The 16,403-nt window shown below is 39.3% G+C and overlaps 1 protein-coding gene across 8 annotated transcripts in view; it reads left to right on the forward strand.

Annotated features, from left to right (window-relative positions):
• Positions 1-370: 370 nt before the first annotated feature.
• Positions 371-16,403, forward strand: part of SORBS2 (sorbin and SH3 domain containing 2) — a 332,703-nt gene continuing 316,670 nt past the window's right edge. For all 8 annotated transcript variants that reach the window (XM_070253148.1, XM_070253152.1, XM_070253122.1 and 5 more), the window contains exon 1: positions 371-598. The gene's annotated coding sequence lies outside the window, so the exon portion shown is untranslated. The remainder of the gene's footprint in view (positions 599-16,403) is intronic.

The raw sequence follows: 16,403 nt of genomic DNA on the forward strand, positions 1-16,403 counted from the left end.
GTTTTGATTTAATGTTGATTATACAGACCTGCCGCGCCGTGAGAAGCCATCTGATCACTTCGCTACCGTGTTATATGCACGTTAAACTCAAGGTATTTTCAGAGAGGAAACATAAAACTGCTATTGTTAAATTATATCCATTTTATTAGGTTTCTCCTGGGTCCATTATGAAGAACTTTGGGAAATTAGATGTTAGACGTGTTCATAGAAAATCATGTCACTGCTTTTTAAAACCAGCTCGATTTAACCTGCCACTAATTCCCTAGCCAGCAATTCTCTGACTCTATCCCCAGGGAAAATATATTGAACACAGTCGAAGGTTAAGGCAGAGGAGTGCAGTGAGACTAGGAAGCAGCCAATCAGATGGCGAGGGTCTAAAGATCTCATGCCTCCAGGCAAGCAGCACCAAGCTGGGCTGCTTAGTCTCCTTTTATTGCGGACGAACAGCACATACACGTCGTAAATGCTCCCTGTGTTGGCAGCAGCCACCAAGCAGACCCCATAGCTAAGAAGAGAGGGATACATGCCCAAGCAACTCATTCTGCACAGCAGCCGCCAAGACAACGGTATTCCTGTGCTGGAATGTGCTCATTCAAAGGTATCGGTTCTTTTTCATTGAGTTGCTATATTTCTTAAGAATTACGGAAAGCAGAGATCTTCATGCTAGAGGAGGATCTCTCTGCTTTCTAGTAATGCTTTGTTCCTGCTCTCAGTCTAAATGCCAGCCTTTTAAGATGGTTAACCTCTGGGGGAGAGGGTAATAAGCAGAATAAAGGAACACTTTACATTGCTTAAGCTGACTGGGCACAGACCCTTTATTAGAATGGACTCTTTGTTATCGCTGCTATTGTTCTGAAGATAAGCTGGCTAAAAATGCAGCTTTAAATCATCACATTCTGCTACGTTGATAACTAAAGAGACCCCAGGAAGGAACTGGGGGGCTGAGGATAAGGAGAGGCTACATGTGTTAAAGATTGCCGCAATTTATCTAGCTCTCTACCCGTCTCAGGGAGAAAAAGGGCCACATTGCTGATTCAAGGTACAGAAAGAGAATTTTGTCAGTATGAAGATTTCTCTATGCTTTAGAAACAAGTTTTATAAAAAAGAAACACTTTGCATATTCTCATCGTGCTTAATAATTAAGATACCTTAATTATCATTTATTACTGACAGCTGGTATTAGCTCCAGCGGTCATCAGCATATTAGGAGCTCTTGTTTTAGTTGCCAAGGTAATTGGAAGGATAATTTAATATGTCACAGAGTAACAAAAGACCCACGAGAAACATATTGCATTAGGTGAAGCATGAGATTGCTTTGTGAAGCATTTATATTTTAGAGTGGGTCCCTTCTTTTGTCTCTCCTCTGCCTCGATTATCTGTTAGAAGGAACAGATAAAACAGACTTCCTTCGTGTACTATACATTTAGACGAACACACTTATTTATTCAACACATTAGGCAAGATTTAATTTATGTCTAAGACATTTAATTGTTCGTCATATGGAAAGGTTTCACTGGTAAGTTGTTCGTTATCCTCCGTGGGACATTTGAAATCACACGTTGGTGGAATATCAATGGTTACCTGAATGAAGTTGAGGTGAATTGCTGTCCAGGAAGCAGAAATGAAGGCAAGGAATATTCTGCTTCATTTTCCAGTTTTCTCGCAAAAACACGGCCCATTAAAAATCGTAATCTTCATAGCTAATTATCAGGGCTAACATTTACATGTTACACCTCTGAAAGCTCTCCTAAGTAACGCAGATTCTTTGTGTAGTTATTTTTAAAAGAAGGGAAATATTAAGATGTTATTATCGTTTCTAAATTGCCAAGCCAGTGGTATTTTTTATTCTCATTTTTCTTCATTTATTTATGAATTTTGTTCTGTGGAGCTAAGTACACATTGCCTCTGTAACATCATCAATTATGTATTATGATACACTTTGGATTTTCAGTTTCTATAAATATTTATAAGGTACATGATTTTATTATAAAATATCATATAAGCAAGTAAAAGTAATATGTGTAACTAATATTTAAAAATTACTATTTAAACTTGAAAAGTCACTGTTTAGTTATATGTAATATAATAAAATAAAAGTTAAAATTCTAAGTTTCAAAATTTTAAAATCCACTATAAAATAAAAATAAGAATATTTTTTCATATATGTGAAACTATTACCTTTTTATTTCTATGTTTAAAAGACAATGCTTCGGAGAAAGTAAAATTAACCAATTAATTGGATGGCTATGGGGAGTCCATCAGCAACTTTGATGAATGGTAATGGGGATATAGGAATTTAGTATTACTCTGCAGAAGAGAACACAGAAGGATAATATCTTGTACCTGAAATATAAGAAGTGCTCTTAAGCCCAAGATGATGTAAAACGTATTTCTCCTAAAGGAAGAGTAAAAAGAAAAGGCAAAATGTAATCTTAGAAAATAAAGTTACAGTCAATAAAGCATTTCAGGACAGCAAGAAACAGGTTAAAAGGAATGAATTTAAGCAAAAGAAAGGGCATTTCTCTCTTTTGGTAGGGCAATGTCAATGGGTGGCAGATCCTTTTGGAGCTGTTGAGACTGTTCTCACCAGCCCCCCCTGGTGATTATCCCTACCTGGCTGGCTTGTGAGAGTTAGGAGGAGTCCACATAATTATAAGTAGTTCACGTCAATTTGAGAAGGGTATAATTAAAAAGATATGAAATCAAAGTCGATTCCGACCTCATTGGGGCTGATTGGGTGTAGACGTGATTATTCCTTATACTTATGGACTACAATGGAAGTAGGAGAAACGCCCTTGTGAGTTCATCTCTGTCCTCCACCCCCTCCATTCTCTTCCATCTCCCCTCTAGTGTCTGAACTTCTACCTTTTGAGAGCATTGCCTTCAGTGTAAAGCTTAGAATCCTATTTAAATGCAAATAGCCTTGGCAAGACTACTTTAAGATGTTGTTACACCTTGGTCTTCTGACAGAACCAGGGAGCAGACGCTGAAAGGGGAATGCTGAGTAGGAAAGAGACTTTTTTGTTTTTAAGTAGGGAGTGGGGAGCTCCAGGCAAAAGGGATGCTATTGAGAGAAGAGCTAATTGATGAGTCTGAGACTGGGAAACACATCCTATCATCCAAGATAACTTAATAAATGCCTACGGAGAGACCAGGTCAACTAGGAACATACAATTAGGCTGTGGGTCCAAAATAAAGTGGAAAGCCTAGGTGGGCAGCAATCTTGGTGAGAAACCTGTTATGTACATGCTTTGTTTTTCTTGGTCACCGATGAGGATGTTTGCTGCAAGCAGTGACTTCATACTGTTCACAGGAAGAACTTATTTACTGGCTTGAAGGGGAATAAATAAGGAAATGAAATCTAAGGGACAGAACAAAACTTTTATTTCATATAGCATAATAATTTTTGCCAGAGTGCATGTCAGGAGATAACGTGAAGGATGACTTTGTTGAAAACTAACTCTGGTCACGTGCATGCTCAACTTAGATCTATACAAAGAACATCACTACAGCCTCTGAGCAAGAATGATCTTCACATTTGTGTCACCCTCCAGACTTTTCCCATTCAAGGTAACTCAATTGCACCTTCTTGATTTTCTTGAACTTGAAATTACTCCCATCTGCCGCCATGCTCCCACCTGTTTAGGAGTGATTAGATCTAGAGGAGATTACACGTGCCCAGGCAGTGTAGTAAATGGACTGTGCCCGGTGTTCCCAAGGTCATCCCCACCCTCTGGCCAGTGTCTTAAATTCTACCTTTAGTACCATTGAAATGTGAACCCCTCTGAAGGAAGTAACACCACAAAAAGCTCCTTTAACTTTTCTACCACCTTTAATATTCTGCCTTCTTTTTATAGTTTTTGGGATGTTGGTTTGTTTCTTTACCAGATTGGAGTTCTTCCAGGAAAAGGATAGAGGCGGACTTCAAATTTACCATTGCCTAGGAAAAGGCGTGTCACATAGAAAATCCTATACAAGTATTTGTTCAACTTATTACCACAATTCACTTCCCAAGAAGCTCACTAATATGCGCACACTGAACCACCAGCTACGTAAGTCACATGATGGATAAAGTGACCAAATTAATAGCCTCAATTTGACCTTGCAATAAAATCTGTGAATCAGGAAAAATTTCGCTTTGTTCCATATCTCTCAGCAGCCTCAGCTCAAGGTATCCTGGCATTCTCGTGGTACTGCTGATACCAAGGAACTGTGCTTATGCCCAAGTAAATCTGGAAAGTCCACAGTGATAAAGTCATAGGTCACTCTCACTGTAGGAGCCAAGTTCAGACTGTGCAACGTGAAGGAAGGCTGGTGAGGAGAGCTGCGAGAGGATACCAGAACTCTCTGTACCTCCTAGGAGGTGGGGGTTGGCGTCTAAGAGGGACAAAAGGCAGAGTCTGTAGAACAGCAGCCCTGGCGAGGCAGTGAGCTGGGCTTCGGGAGCCCGAGGAAGGACCTCTAGAATGAGCTGCGTGATCAACCTCACTCTCATCGTCAGAGAACATATAAAGCCCTTTTTCAGGCATTGTATGTGCAGTCCTATTTCATCCCTCATGGTTTTGTGAACCCTTCTAAGACTTTTCAAAACCCTTGTCACGGACTGAGAAAGGAAGCCAAGTGTGTTTCCTTAACATGCCTGAGGTGGTAATGTGATGGTACCTCCCTGTTAACAACCAGGACTGTGTTATTATAAGATCCCTCTAAGGCAGGTCACGGGAAACAAAGGAGTTATTCTGCCGGAATGCTATCAAAAGTTGTCTTGTTTTGTATTAGTCTGATCTCATTAAAGGATCGTTTGAAGGTAATGTTTGGGTTTATGACCTGTGACTCAATCAGTCTAAGATGTTATCCTTCCCTTCCCTTTTTAAACTCTACCATAAGAATTTTTCCTATTGCAGACATGGGAAAACACTTTTATGTTCAGTCGGTGGACATTTAGCTTCCTCTTGAACCATCTGGGGCCTCTAGTTCATTCCTGTTTTGTTCACAGGGACATTCACACTCCCTATGTCCAACACCATAAGAACAGCCAGCCAGCATTGCACAGGTCACCATACAATTTCTGAAGTGTCTCTCTAAAGCACACAGCCTGTTCTCAGATGAAAAACAAAAAACACTAGTAAAAAACAGACTCTCAATAAGTCAAAAGGTGTACTAAAAATTAAAAATATTGTTCCCAGCATGGTCTTGTATTTCTTAAGGCTCCAAATACATGTTTTTAAAAATCATTGCTGGGATCCTGAAAGAGGCATTTATCACTGCTGGGCCACACGACTGGGCACACAAGAGCGCTAGGTAAATATTTGAGTTGAATAGAGAATCTCTCTGAGATGACTTATAAAAACTGCCTCCAAACCCTCAGCCCGTGTACTAATAATATAGTGTCTATTACCCACCGTGCTCACCTCTTCTACTAACTGTGGCAAAACCATAACTTTCTCCCTTGCCTGTAGCCCCTCCAAGAATTTATACTTTACCTACCTCTAGTTTCATTTTGTTCATCAGCTCTGGGATTGCTTCCTAATCCATTATCAAAAATAGGTTGAGTTTTGAGCTATAGCTTGATGTTACTTTAAAAACCTCATTTTCAAAATATTTTTGATAGGGCCAATTACCAGTTGTAGCAAAAACTCTTTGTTCTTCTCTTTCTTTCTTCTTCTTGCCCTTTAATCATTATGATGAGATGGTGGACCCTTAGTGACTTGAGTTTCAGGTGATAAAATGTCAATGAGCATTTTGAGAATGCCAATGTTGTCAGTTCTGTTTCCCAAATAGGTCCCAGATCCAGCATTTTCTTTGAATTTCCCATCGTCTTTGTTTAAACTCCTACACCTCTCACCAGATTGCTGCTTCAGATTTTAACGAACTTTCCTGCTTCTTGATTCTTCTTTCTTCAATCTATTCTCTACACTGCTGCGGTTATGATTCTAAGAAGCAAATTTGTTCACGTTATGCCTTTGCCAAAGATATGTCAGAGTCTCACTCCTCACTAACTTACTCCAGTCCCTTCCAAAATGTGGTAAAATAGAATATGAACTTTGCAATCGAGTGGATCTTTGTTCAAATACTGACTATACCATTTCCGTAGCTGACTCTTTGATTTCCATATCAATGAAATGAGACTGACATCTATCCACCTTGTATTTCAATTGAAGTTTAAATAGGATAATGAATGTCAAGTATCTATGATGCCATCTGTTGCTGAGTAGGCATTTAATAATTTGGAAACAATTCTTTCTGCTCCACAGTGAAGTCCAGATGCAATACTTGGCATAACATAAAAGACTTTGGCTGTCTGACATGTGCCTACCTTAAGAGGCTTACCTCCTGCCCCTCCCCATCCACTGCCTCCTTGTCTAACCTTATTCTCTAGCAATGCTTGGACTTCTCAAACACTGTATGCTGTTGTAGTTTGCATTCCACTATGTTTGCCTTTATGCATGTTGTGTTTCCTTGACATAGAATGCAGCATTTCTCCCCCTTCTCATTTCCTAGAAATCTCCTATTCATCGTTGAACACATTGCTCAAGAATTATATGCTTCTTCTCAGTGATATTCTTTATACCTTATAATAATATATCTATTATTTGATGATGATCCTTACCATCCACTACATCCTGTTTTAGGTAAGCATTTTATACATATCTAATTTAATATTGAAATTCATTATTCTACTTGTTACAATATTTTGTCTGTCTTCCCCACTACGTTGCAAACTACTTGAGTGTAGAAAAAAGTGCTTTTCATAGCTTGAATGAACAAGTGAATGAATGATTGAAAAGCAAGCTAGAGGGGTAGAAGAAGATAGGGAGGACTAACATATTAGGGAATGTGAAATTGTTCCCTGAGATGGGCCAATATTTTAGAGAAAAAATTATGATGAAATCCAGGAATTGTGGAGAAGCTACTATTCAAGGAAATAAACAAAAACAAAGCAAAAAGAACTTAACCAGAATGAAGTGATGGTAATTGGAGAGGTTCGGGTAAGTATAGTTGGTCTGATAGGAAACGTTAAAAAGAAGAACAGAGGAGAAGCTAGATCAGGGAATTCTGAAGAAAGTCCAGGACTTCAATAAGTATGGGTTTCAGTTTCCAAAGAAACTAGCCAGAAAGGTCTAGATAAAAAAAGACCAATCACTTCTGGAATTAATAATAATGTATCAGATTAGCACTTCGTTAGTGCCAGGCCGTGTGCTAAACACATTACATGAAATGACTCATTTAAACTTACTTTGAAAAACCCAAGGGAAGAGCAATTTGTAATCTCTGTTTCATAGATGAGACAACAAAGGGGTGGCCACACTCATTTAAGACTATAGAGCTGGAAATTAGAAAGCTTGGGTTTGAAGCCAAGTTTGCCTGACTCTAGTGTCAAGCTCTTGATTACTCTGCTATTCTGTCTCTTTAATAAACTGTGGGAGATGGCTCAGGCTAGAGAAAAGGTGAATTACTTTGTAAGAAAAGACATGACGTCATCCAGAAAGTTGGAAACTAGAGGAAAATCAGGAAATTGAAAGCAAAGCAACTCAGATACTGGAGAAGACAGTCTTCCCTTCCATCCTAAACTCATTGAGGATTGTGAGATTTCCCTACGTATAGGATGCATCTGCTAAGAGTCCTATTACATAGACACTGAAGACCAATCACATACATGGATTGCATTCCTCTGAATGAGGGAGTAGGGAGAGGATGGGAGGGGAATTCAAGAAAACTGAAAGGGGAAAAGCAATGCATGCCAGGACCATGAACTTTGGACGCCCAAATCCTCCCTTCTCCTTTGATCTCGTATTTACCCTGGTTGTTTGACTGTTGGAGGATGGGGTAGAAATTGGGAGGTGACAGTGCCAGGTTATAGCCCAGAAACCCCTATGTTGGGTTACTGCCTGGGTCGATTTTAGGACCATGAACTTTGGACGCCCAAATCCTCCCTTCTCCTTTGATCTCGTATTTACCCTGGTTGTTTGACTGTTGGAGGATGGGGTAGAAATTGGGAGGTGACAGTGCCAGGTTATAGCCCAGAAACCCCTATGTTGGGTTACTGCCTGATTTTATTGCTCTAACACAGATAGTCATTGATGAGGAAGGATTTCTGGTCAGGGAGCAATCCCACAGGCCATAATTTTGCACTGTATGTAATTGAGTTGAATATGTTTTATCAGTTTGATAAAATAAAAAGCTAACATTTTGGGAAGGTTTTATTATCTTATTCGGCACTTTACGTTTCACATTTTAAAAATGTATGCTGTAAAATCTGTTCTGTTTACAAAATTAGGTTCAGATGTACAGAAAGTGGTAAATTTCTTCCACTGATACGTCTTTTTAAAAAATGAATCCATTATTTGGGGAGAAAATAAGGTGGATGAGATGAAAGTTTGTTTTGTTTTTCATTTTGTTTGGTTTGGTTTGTATTCCCTTTGCTGACATTTTGATTAGAACACTGTCTACCAAGGAAAAATATTTTGAAACGTAACTGCTCAATAAATGTCATACATTGATTTTTCTGGAATTCATATCTATATCTAACTCTCATCATGAGTTTTACACCTCATGCAATTTCACATTCTTTCAGCTTAAATTACAAACATATCTGTGAGTTTATTCCTCCTTTCAACTCATCTCTTTTTCTTCCATCCTCACCACTGCCTTATTTCACATTATTAAATATTTTTGTTCACATGATGGTGACAACCTTGTAGCAGATTTCTAGGTCTACCCCCTTCAACCTCTGCATACATGCCAGCATTCTCTTTCTAAAACACAAATTTACTCATGTTGTTAACTTCCTTAAACTTTTTTGAGATAGCTTTCTGTTCTCAGAATAAATATCACGGATTGCAAAGTCTTTCTCGATCGTCTTTCAATATATGAGATTTACCCCCAATTGGCTCCCCCCCATATTCCTTGCATTTTGAACTACTTGTAGGTTGCCAAACACATCCTGTTATTCCACCACTCCAAGCCTTTCTGAATGCTGCCACTTCTACCTGGAGTATTGTCCTCTACCCCCTCACATCTGTCACTTCCCTATTTCTACTCCTAGCACCTCCACCTGGGTGTGGCACATCTTACAGCAATTCTCCCCTCATTTTTTCCACTGCTCACACACTTCCCCGGCATGGACTACATGCCCTTCGTCTACTCTCATTTAGCCTCCTGTTCTTATTTCTAACATATGGACCATGTTTTATTTATGATTGCCTGGTTCTCAATAAATCTTTGTTGAATGAATAACTGGATGAATAATGAGAAAAGCAAGAATCCTCTATAATGAAAGAGGTAAAGAAAAATATGTTTTCTAGAAAAAATATATAACCAGTGGAACACTGTAAGAGGATCTGTAATGAAATCAGATATTCTTTCCAAGGATTTGCCAAAATTATGCAGTGATCAGGAAATAACTTGGGATTTGAATCATCATCATTTTTCACTCTGGCTATAAAATGTTGCCCAATAGATGTACTTCCTTCTGATCTAACCTACGTCAAAATTTTGAAGATGTTGTTTAAAAATCTGCGAATTAATTTGGTATACTGTTTATGTGTTGATAATCCTGTCTATACATTTGGTTTGGCTTCCTCATGTATTTGACATTATTCTGTTAGAAGAGAGCTGATGGCATTCATAAATGTCTCAGAATGGTCAGTCTCTCAGTGCAAAAGTTGCTGTATCAGTTGGTTGACAGAATCAAATAGGTAGATTAAGCCTCTAAGCAATCACAATGCTGTGGCAGTGCTTATCTTAGTAACTGCTGAGGTCAATGTTCTAATGTTCAGGGCCCCTTTCCAAATCCACATTTACTTCTGAGTAAAATGTGGAGAGTGTTGGCATATTTAATCACTTTGTTTAAAGTGATTCGTGGCTCCAAAGGTCCCCAGAGCACTACTGATCTTATGTTTGGAGCATCTTTGAGAGACTTGAAATCAGGGCCCTGCCCCCATGAATTGTTAGTTGCTGCATCTAAGGAATTCAATAAAAGGGTGATTTGTAACAGATGTTTGACACCAAATGTTTCAGCTGTTGATGGTGGTACTAATCCTACACTTACTTGTGCCATGGGATTAAAGGGAAAACACCTTGTTAAATGATTGCTGGACCCAACTTAATATTTATTGGCCTACCGAAAACTTTCACGAAATCCACAGACTCATATTCCTTTATACTCATCTTCATTTTCCAGGATGTATAGTCACTTGATCTGCTTGTCTAATGACTGCTTTCAGGGAAGCTTCACACACATGTTGTGCAGAACTCTTTTGTGTGCCAACATTTTCTTGTTAAATATTTATGACTTTGTGCAACTTTTCCATTTTCTATAGTGTGAAAAGTGTAATTGTATCAAAAGGGTTCTGTGATTTCTGCACTATGCGTTGCAGATCCAAATTTTAGACATACTATGTCTTTATAGTATCTAATTTCACTATATTATACAAATTCATAGCCAGAACTCATTTGGTAGAAATGGAAGGTCATCCAATCCAGATCCCTTGAAATGAAATGAAATTGAGACTCAATCCGTGTAGGTATTTAAGTGATCTGGCCAATATCACATACATATTGATGGGAGTATGTGTGTTGGAATCCAGCTCTTTATACTCCCAAGCCAATATCTACACAATGACTTTAATTTTGTCCCTAATATCTCTGAGTCCCTCAAATACGTTTCTTGCCACTTATAATTTTCAGCAGATTTGGAAAAGAAAAGTAGATGGCTATTTAGGTAATATTGCAGAATAGGAAATCTTCCTAAAATGGCTCCTAATGAAGAGTGCAGCATGGCAAATGTAAGTGGGACATAGCTTTGGTGGGTAATTTTCTAGAACACTACTATGAGCTTTGTTTCAACATTTCACGCTGACTGTTCAAACACACATTCAGCATTTCAAACAAAGAGAAATAGTGAAAGAATGGTACATCAAACATCCACTACTTGGATCTAATTATTAACGTTTTGCCATATTGCTACATCCCTATGTGTGGGGGGGTGGTTTGGTTTTATTGTTGTTGTTGAGTAAGATTTGCCCTGAGCTAACATCCATTGCCAATCTTCTTTCTGCTTGAGGAAAATTCACCCTGAGCTGACATCTGTGCCAATCCTCCTCTATTTCATATGTGGGTCACCGCCACGGCATGGCTGACAATTAGTGTAAGTCCACACCCGGGATCTGAAACCACAAACCAGGGCCGCTGAAGCAGAGTGTGCCAAACTTAACCGCTACGCCAGAGGGCCGGCTCCACTATGTGTGTGTCTTTTGAAGAAGCATTTGAAATTGAGTTGTAGACATCATGACACACTTCAGTCTATATATTAGATACCCTGAATATAAGGGCGTTATTTTCCATAGCCTTAATTCCATAATACAACTAAGAAAATTAAAAGTTTCCTAACATCATCTAATGTCCATTTGATCTTCAAACTTCTTTAATTATTCCTTTTTAATTATTTTATTATTTTGTTCTTCAACTAGGCTATATTTAAGGCCCATGCATTTAGTCTCTGTTAATTTAGTATATTCCCCCCAACTTTTCTTCCCCATGACATTGACTTTTTTGAAGAGAATAAACCAGTTGTCTTGTAAGATGTTCCACAATCAGGGTTTGGTTGATTCATTGTGATGTTTACCTTGTTTCTCATTTCCTTTGTCTCCTATAAACTGGAAGTTAGTTCTTACAGCTTGAGTAGATACTGTTTATACGTTTGTGACAAGATTGTGTCCTCAGTGATGTTTTATATGACATCACATCTAGAGGCACACATTTTCATGGTGTCAAACTTCAGTAATGCTGCATTTGATTTTTTGGTTAAGGTGGCAACTGTCAGATTGTCTCATTGTAAAGAAAGATTTTCCTCTTTCCAATCATTAGGTAATGTGAAAGGTGGTAATTTGTCACTACATGGAGTATCTTGTTCCCCAAATAACTACTAGATTTGTCCACATTGAAATGGTCTTAAACAACTCAAAGAGCTCTCCTGAATATCTCTTTCCTAAATGTGTTCAAATAGTGATCTATGAAGGAATTATTTCCACTAGAAACATCATTAATCAAATTCAGTTCCATCAGAAGAAATCTCAAAAGCCTTCTGAAAACTGTCATTGAATTAAACCATCTACATGATAGAAAATAGAGATGGTATCATACTACATGTTAACTGTGGAATTTCTTTTCTCTTGTCTAATTATTATTTTTATTATTTTTTTTTTGAAGATTGGCACCTGAGCTAACAACTGTTGCCAATGTTTTGTTTTCTTCTCCCCAAATCCCCCCAGTACATATTTGTATATTCTAGTTGTGGGTCATTCTAGTTGTGCCATGTGAGACGCTGCCCCAGCATGGCCTGACAAGCAGTGCCATGTCTGTGCCTAGGACCTGAACTGGTGAAACCCCAGGCTGCCTAGGCAGAATGTGTGAACTCAACCACTCGGCCATGAGGCAGCCTGTCTTGTCCTAATTATTAAATATACCACTGTCTGTTCATCATCTAGGTGTAAAGCAAATCCACATCTCATCTGTTACACTCCCAGAAGTAATGAGAACAATTTGGGGAGCTGTGACTCATTCTTCCAGTAATTCCCTAGAGTAGGAACCAGTATGAGGGGCCAGCCCTGTGGCCAAGTGGTTAAGTTCACACGCTCTGCTTCTGTGGCCTGGGGTTTTGCCAGTTCAGATCCTGGGCACGGACATGGCACCACTCATCAGGCCACGCTGAGGTGGCATCCTACATAGCACAACTAGAAGTATTCACAACTAGAATATACAACTATGTACTGGGGGGCTTTGGGGAGAAGAAGAAAAAGAAAAAAGTTGGCAACAGATGTTAGCTCAGGTGCCAATCTTTAAAAAAGAAAATGAACCAGTATGAATCATAATGGAAGACCTGAGATGAAGACACATATTGGCTCTTTCTCTATCTATTCTAAACTCCTTCAGGGCAAGAACCATAATTCTGATTTTTTTGTAATAAAATCAGGGGCATAGGTGGAAATTATTCTAGATAAGAATATGAGGACATATCGTCCTGAGGGTTAGGAGTAAAGAAAATATGAAACTGGGGAAATGTAGTCACTTAAATAAAGGCAGTACTCGACTTGAAGAAGAGAAATGGTGTTTTGCAAAATTATGGGGGAACCTGCTGCCTAGGAGCTTCTACAAATTCTCTCCTCCCACCACTGTTTCAAAGTTATGCAAATTCCAAAGGGAAGAAAGAAAACGGACTTTTTGTCAGCATCTTGCTTAGTGTCTCTGAGTCTTATTTTTCTTATATGTAAAATAAATAATTTGAAGATTATGATCTGTAAAGTTCTTTGCACCAGAACAACTAGATGGATCTGTGGACTTGAAATGTGTTCTGTAAGATTTGAGGTAAGGCTGGAGAAATGGGTGCAATTTGTACAGGTATTGAGGAAAGGAGTAAGGAGGACAAACCATAGCTGGGAGAGAGTGAGGGCTAAGTCAGGGAGAAAGTGCAATGTCTCAAAGATAGAGAAGACGTCACTGCCAGGGAAGGAAGCTTTGTGCAAGAAAATCGTAGTAAGTAATGCTGGGAAGATACATAAGACTCTTCATCCATTCAAGAGATTTGAGTGCCAACTATATGTCTACACAGAGAGGATCCAGGGATAAACAAGACAGACAGGGTCCCGTTTTCATGGACATAATATATTGGTGGGAGAAGACAGATAACAGACACACAGCCAAAAAATGTGATCTCACAGCCCTACAATGTAATGGTTAAAGGGATGGGCCTTGGAGCCAGTCTGGATTCAAATCCCAGCTCCCCAGCTTGGCCTCAAGCAAGATATTTAAGCTTTCTGTGCCTCAGTGTCTCACCTGTATTATGAAGATGATAATAGTATCTACCTCATAGGGTTGGTGTGAGGATTAATGAGGAAAATACATGCAAACTTTATAATTTTTACTGTATTTACTGAACTGTGTCTGGCACGTGGTAAATTTGGAATAAATGTAAACTATTATTATTATACTGGTAAGTGCTATGGTAATAATAAAGCAGAGCAATGGCATAGTTTTTCAACTTCAGCATTATTGACATGGGGAGCTGGATACTTCTTTGTTGTAGGGGACTATCTCTCCTATGCATTGTAGGATGTTTAGCAGTATCTCTGGTCTCTACCCACTAGATCCCAGTAGCACCCTCCCAGTAGTGACAACGAAAAATGTCTCTAGACGTTGTTAAATGTCCCCTGGGAGGCAGAATCACCCCTGGTTGGGAACCACTGAGTTAGAGAATAAATAGGTGCAGTATTTTTAGATAGTGTGATGAAGAAGAGCTCTTTGAAGAGAAACAGGAACAGAACCCTGAATGATGAAATGGAAGAAACCATGCAAAAATATGAGGGAGAAGATTTCAGTAGGATTTCCAGCAAGGATAAAGGCCCTGAGGAAGGAACAAGCTGATGTGGTCAGCTCGGCTGCAGAGGAGTAAAGATAATGTCAGGGAAGTGGGTTGGGTTAGAGTATAAAGGTCAGTAAAGATTGTGGTAGTGAATTTGGATTTTATTCTTTATGTGCTGAGAAGACATTTTAAGGATTTTAAGCAGGAGAATGATATGAGCTGTTTCCTGCTTTATAAGTTTATTCTTGGCCTGCAGAAGGCAGAAGTGGAAGCAAGAGACCAGTGGGGAGATGAATGTATAGTCCAGTGAGAGATGAGGGGCTTGGACGGGGGTAGTTAGAGGTCATGTTGTGGACGTGGTGAGATGTAATAGGATTCTGATACATCATGGTGGAAGAACTTATAGGATGGATTAAGTTCATGAGGAATAAAGGGTAAGTGGGGGAGGAGCAAGTTTGTGAGGAAGGAGTTTAATAAATCCATAATTCTGTCTAGGCCTTGTAAAGTTTAAACTCCCACTAGTCATCCAGGCTATCCTAGTCTGGAGGTCAGGTGAGCAGTTGGGGCTGGAGATACATGTTCGGGAGTTGTCAGTCTTTAGATGAGATTGAAACCATGGGACCATCGGAGATCACCAAAGGAGGGAAAAAGGTGCAGCACCAAGGACTGAGTGCTGAAGCATTCCTCCAGTTAGAGGTAGAGAAGGAAGGAAGGACCAGTGATGTAGGAGTAACACCCAGAGAGTGTATTGTGTCCTAGAAGATAAGAAAAGATAATGCTTCAAGAAGGAGAATGTCATCTGGGTCAAATGCTACTAAGAGGTCAGATAAGAAGAAGGCTGTGAATTCACATTTGAATTTGACAAGGTGGAGAGTGGTGGGACCATGACAAGAACGGTTTCATTGGTGTGATGGAGGTGAAAGGCATGCTGGAGTGTGTTATGGAGAGAGGGGGAGGTAGGAAAGTTGAGACTGAGAATGTAGGTATTTCTGCCGGGAAGGGGAATGAAGAGCTGGAGCAGCAGCTGGAGGGAGATGAGCGCCGAGGAATGCCCTATCTTTTTATTAAGAAGGGAAGTGTTACAGCATATTGAATGCCGATGAAATGTTTCCAATGAAGAGGAAGAAACTGGTGATCCTGGGAGACATTAGAAATAATTGTGTAGGAGAGTTTACTGGGGAGAGAAAGAGGTAAAACCTCAGGTACACAATGGGCCGGTTCATCTTATACAGAGAGAAGGAGGGACAGTTCAATACAATGGGAGAGAAGAGGAATTTAGGTAATGTGGTATATTTAGGGTAGAAAATGAAATACAGCCAGTCCCTGATTTACAATGGTTCAACTTAACGATTTTTCGACTTTACCATGGTGCAAAAGTGATACGCATTCAGTAGAAACCTACTTCAAAGTTTGAATTGTGATCTTCTCCTGGGCTAGTGAGATGCGTGTGATACTCTCTTGTGATGCTGGGCAGTGGCAGCCAGCCACGGCTCCCAGTTAGCCCCCATGATCATGAGGGTAAACAGCCGATCCACTTACAACCATTCTGTGCCCAGAAAACCATTCTGTCTGTCACTTTCAGTACAGTAGTCAATCAATTACATGAGACAGTCAACACTTTATTATAAAATAGGCTTTGTGTGAGGTGATTTTGCCCAACTGTAGGCTAATGGAAGTATTCTGAGCACATTTAAGGTAGGCTAGGATGTTCCAGAAGTTACGTGTATTTAATGCATTTTGGACTTAATATATTTTCAACTTATCACAGAGGAAGATTTGTAATTCTCATCAAAATACTTCTATTTTCTCAGTGAAGTATAAAATAAGATCATCAGCTGATAATGTGTCCCTGGAGAGCAAAGTTTGAAGGATCAAAAAGAAGAAAAAGGGTGTCAAGTAGTCCTTTAGGAGAATGAACAAGAATATTTATTGGGAAATCTGTTAGAACTGCCAGGCAATACTAAGCACCTATTTGAAATGTGTAGTCATACGTTTAAAGTGAGACCCATCAACATGTTTGTGTGCTTTTCCTTAGTTGTGTTCATGC

Source organism: Equus caballus, chromosome 27, assembly GCF_041296265.1.
Source record: "Equus caballus isolate H_3958 breed thoroughbred chromosome 27, TB-T2T, whole genome shotgun sequence".
Classification (NCBI taxonomy): Eukaryota; Metazoa; Chordata; class Mammalia; order Perissodactyla; family Equidae; genus Equus; species Equus caballus.